This window comes from Corvus brachyrhynchos, unplaced genomic scaffold (assembly GCF_000691975.1).
Source record: "Corvus brachyrhynchos isolate BGI_N302 unplaced genomic scaffold, ASM69197v1 scaffold29, whole genome shotgun sequence".
Lineage (NCBI taxonomy): Eukaryota > Metazoa > Chordata > Aves > Passeriformes > Corvidae > Corvus > Corvus brachyrhynchos.
The window spans coordinates 1,122,954-1,128,246 of NW_008240033.1; the positions used below are offsets into that span (position 1 = coordinate 1,122,954).

At 39.1% G+C, this 5,293-nt stretch overlaps 1 protein-coding gene across 1 annotated transcript in view; it reads right to left on the reverse strand.

Annotated features, from left to right (window-relative positions):
- ASB15 (ankyrin repeat and SOCS box containing 15) overlaps positions 1–5,293 on the reverse strand; it is a 13,063-nt gene that overhangs the window by 7,433 nt on the left and 337 nt on the right.

Consider the following 5,293-nt stretch of genomic DNA (forward strand, 5'->3'; position numbering starts at 1 on the left):
GTTCCACGGCTGGAACAGGTCCATGGCTTCAGGATGGCCGTGGCCCGGCCCGGCCTGGCCCAAGCAGGGCCTGGCTGGGCCCGCTGGCCCCCACACGGGGCCCGCAGCCACCTGTGCCAGCGCCGGAAACGAGAGAGAGCTTGGAGGGGGAGTTTGTCTATTCTTAAATGTGGATCACAGAGGTGATCACAACTTTAAGTGGCTTAAAGAATTGTCCATATTCAAACTGGCCAGCTGATAGGTTCCATCAGGTTCCAGAGGAAACTGTAAGCACCCCTTAGCAAGGATATCCCTTCCGGGACAATGCTTGCTAACCTATGACATACAGTTTCTCACCTCTTTCAATGTGTACTGGAACCATGGCCTGGGTTTTTAACTGCAAGGAAAAAATCTGAAGGAAAATGTTAAAAATCTATACTTCAATCCCATTTTTTCTGAAGGAAAAAATATTCAACTTTGGTCTTGAGTGCCATCTCTGAACACAAAGGAGTCCAAGAATAACAAAAGAATATTCACGAACACCTTTTCACTTGGGGCTTAGAAGAACAGACCTTTTTGTTGTTCATAAAGGACAAGCTTTTCTGAAGGTTCTCTGCTCCTTCCTATTGTGTCCATAGTCAACGTTATAGCATAACAGGCTAAAAAAAGATTTAACACATATGATGAACTATTCATCACAATGTGGACACATGTATCACTCTCCCTCATCTCTTGTGGGCAATGCACTCCATTGACAGGCAGGAGAATTCTGAGGCAAGGTTCTTTTATGCATTTTTCCTCTCATTTTCATTAACACTTCTCTAATTCTGATGGCACCTTAAAGCTTCCATCATTTAACTCACAAATACACTCTTGTTATGTACGCTCATAAACCTTTTAGAGAGCAAAGATAAAACCTCTCCTGGACTAACAGTTTCAGAAGTATACATTAATGAACATAACTACAACCTCAGCCTGCCATCAGCTACAAGGAAAGTACATTTCAGAATACATTAATATTTTGTTGGCAGCTAAGAGGTGCTCCTAATGAAATAGCTGATTTACATAAGATAATTTATTAAGGAAAAAATATATAACATTCATAATCTCATTTCCTCCACAACAGCTCTAAGACAGAAGTTACCTTCCCTTTTTTCACACCTTCCATTTTGAAAACCCTCCATTTGAAGGTTTCATGCCACTGATAAAGCTTTTTTTAATGAATCATGATCCCCCTATTGGATCCACATGGATGGACCTCCATGCAAGCCCTACTAAGTTGCTGTCCTTAGGAGAGTTGAGAATTATTATATTACAGCCCATCATATCATACTTACCCCAGAGCCTGAACCAAGAAAGCTCACGAAGATTTATACAGGCCTTAGATCAAACCCTCACACCGCAAACTCTCTGAAAAAAGTCAGTTTAGCGTATTACAAAATCTTTGTAACAATGTACGGCCACATACGGTCTAGTCCTGCCAGATGATCAATACCCTCCCAACATCAGTGTTTCCAAGAAGAGTTAAGAACACTAAGCAAGATAGTTGTTTAGTAATAAAATCCTTTTATTTTCATTAAAATGTATTTCCTTTCTACCATTCCTTTCTCTCCAGAAAATCAGAGGAATAAATCAGTTCAGAGGCCATCACAGAAAATTTTCTCTGGTCATGCAGTTTCCATACCCATGTGGTCAGCTTTCTCCTGCTTTGCTATACTCCCCTGACTGATAATGCCACAGGCATCATAAAGCTCTTGAACGCAAACTTAACCAGAAAGGTCTCAGGTGAGCAATGTTTCAGAAGTGCTGTGCGTACTCTTTTCCAATCGTCTTATCCCACAAAAATTCATATACTGTGAAATGAGAAAGCTGGTAAGGTAGCAAGTCACTGTGACAGGGTAGAGTAGGTGTACCACAAACAGCTCCCCAGAGCACAAGTGCTGGACACACTGCCAAGGGTCTGTCTACACGCGCTTCGAGAGCCTGATCTGCTATATCACTGCTGGTAATACACTGTGCTGAGGTGACAAGGTCTGACCAAAGCATGGATGTTCCACAAGGATCACAGGGGAACGTAACAGCATGGCTGGTACTCTGAGCAGCAACAGAAACATCCCTGCTACATTACGTGATGTGGCAATGAAAAACCTAAAAAGCTCAGCAAGCAGGAAAATCTTCTTCCATTCACCCATGGCAGTTTCTCAATTGCCAGACCCACACACTAGATCACAGGAAACAACTGCAAATCCTTATTCTAAATGAGTTTTAGTTTTTCACATTACAAAGAATATTTTCATTAAACAACATTTTGAGTAGCCTGGTAATTTTCTTATATTTTTTTATATTCATACCTGAAAAACTAGATATTACTTCTTGATGTTTTACTTAAAACAGAAAAAATATTTTCTCTCTAAGTTACTCTTTTTTCATTAGTAAAAAATATTAACTACTTGCTAATCATGGGAGTTGCATCCTTCCTTGGAAAGAAGTGTATCAACTATTCATTGCTTTTAAACACATAAATTTATGTGGGAGTTAATGTTATTCTAATTTCTTATCCTTAAAATAAACTAGACAATCTTAGCATTACTCTATAAATAGAAGGCCCTTAGGCATGCACAGAGGTTATTCACAGCAACAAAATAATTACTAGCAATCTAAATTTGGACTCAGTTTCTTAATTATTACATTTTTAAACTATTTTTCTTTTAGTCTAATTGGCGAGCATACCACAGTCTCACCATTTCAACCCATTATCTTGCCAGTGTTACTCTGGGGCCTGCATTTTGAACAGCCAGGACTGGTGCCCTGCAAGCTGAGGTGTCCTGTGATACTTCTAAAATTAAATACGCAGTTGCTAGATAAATTAAGGTCTGACCTTGTACAACTGTAACATAAGCAGACTCGACCCTCAGGAAAGTATTACACATGACTTCTCTAAAATCTCATCAAATGTAACACGAGGTCTGGGGGTACAAGAAGATTATCTGTGCCCCCATTGGTTAAACAACTCCCATTAAGAAAACTAGTAACTTGCCAATTATTCTCAAGTGCTACGTTAACAAAATATGGGAGCATATTTACATAAATCACAACAAGTTTGAGAAGATTTAGCCTTTAACTAATTGCAGACCCCACCATATTACATCACCAAAAACTGATCTCTCTCTCTGAGGCTGACATGATGGAAAGCCTTAGAGATACCATGACAGACAATTACAGTACTTATTTAACTAGTTTAATAACTTGAAACTGGGCAAAGAAGCAGGAGGCATGGTACCACACACAGCAGTGATGAAAATACAGAATAACCCCAGAGCAAGATCAAGAACAGCAGTACCCAGCAAGCTAAACCCAGGCATGTGGTAAGGAAGAAGCTGGAAACATCACTGATTCAAAACCTCGGTCATGTTCTGGTTTTAACCAATTTAACCGATTAGTTACCATCTTTACCATAATGAACAGACAATAAGGGTACACAACAAACTGAAAAAAACCTCCAAACTTCCAACTTCTCTTTAATTGTTCTAATGAAATTCAATTTTACACTGTGAACTCTTCCGTGACTCTCGATTCACTTGCATTTATAGAACCATAAAAGTGTAAGCTTAACTAAGGCACTACATGCATTTCAATCTTTGAACGCAAGAACAACAAAAACATTTAATGATAATATTCACTGCAATTTCTTTTGCCAGTGTGACCTAAAAGTGGCATGCCCCTAAAAAACCCAGTCTAACAGAAGCAGACAGAAACAATTCTGAGATCCTGCTCTACTGTTGGCTAAGAGATGATATGAACAGAAATATATTCTTATCTAATTAAAAAATAAAAAATACATATTTATAATACATATAAAGAACACAAATATTTTAATTACTTACTTTCAGTCCTTTCATTTCCTTTACATAACCAGGACACCATCAGAATACTACATATCGACATTACAGACATGGTATTGCTTTGATTTTCAGATATTTTTAATAACATTATGCATTCTGCATAAAGTGCCTGATTCCACTCTTACATAATCACTACATATAAATCCATCAATTATGTTTCATACTGAATAAATAGAAGAGTTTTGCCCAGATACCAAATCATATGGCAATTTGAAATAAAATACCCTGAGACAAATTCATTGGTGAGAAAAACATGGGATGAAGAGCTACAGCAAGGCATTCCTAGGGTGCCTACATACTGAATATTAACAGACAGGATAATACTCCTAACAGTATCCCCAGTGTAAAACAGATAATAAATAAAATGAAATACTGTCTGGGTGGTTTGGAGGGGTTTTTTTTGGTTTGTTTTCAAAGCCAGGGACTTGTTGATTGTACACTGATAATACTTTGTAGTTTTCAGCTTTGTTATGTTTTAAAATAAATCATCTATTGAAACAGGGTTTGACCAGTTTGGAGAATTTCTCACAGTACCACTCTGGGATTGATTTCATGAACATTTTCATCAACACGGCCTACTGTTTTTCACCCTTTGTTAGGATGTGGCAAGGACTCCTACGTGCTTAGGCTGTCTAAACAGTCACTCAAAACTACTTTTGAACGATGCTGCCTTAAAAGATCACCAGGCACAGAACAATTTGTGCTGTGGTCTGTTAGTGTGGTCAGGAGAGAGATCATCTGGTTGGACCATCAGAGACAAGGGGAAAATACCGGGCTGATCCAAAAAAGAAAAGGGAGAAACTTTTAAAGACTGTCATTTTGCAAAGAGAAAGAACTTCAGTACCTTGGAAAGAAACTTCAGCTCTTTCCAGCGCAATTGCAAAGAACCCAGAAGTGGGGAAACACAAACCCCGAATTCTGATGTAAACTGTATTAACCACTTTGGTTTAGTTGCAGATTGGTGGAAGTGCATGTTTCCCCAAAGGACTGGCATCCAGGCAGAACTCGACGACATTCTGAAACTCGGTCTGTTCAGTTTGCTTACCAGCTATGGGAAAGAGGAGCTCAAGAGCAGCGCAAAGGAATTAGAAAGAAAAGTTTGTCCAGAATAAGATATAAACTTACAAGGTATTACTCACTACGCAAAACTCACCCATTAAGTTAGCAACTAAGCATAAGACTTAATAGAGGACCAACTGGATCGTCAAATTAACATCTTGTTCACCTCTACCAGTAACTTAAACTGTCTTTTCACTGCTCTTTTGTCCCGTTGTCTCTTATCTCAAGGCCCGTAACTAAGTTCCGTATTTTCTATTTTCTCTCTGTTTGTGTTCTAGGGCGTTTTTTGTTTACTGAGCGATCCCATCACCGGAGGCACCGCTCCGCGCACGGCGCTGCCAGCGCCCCCCTTT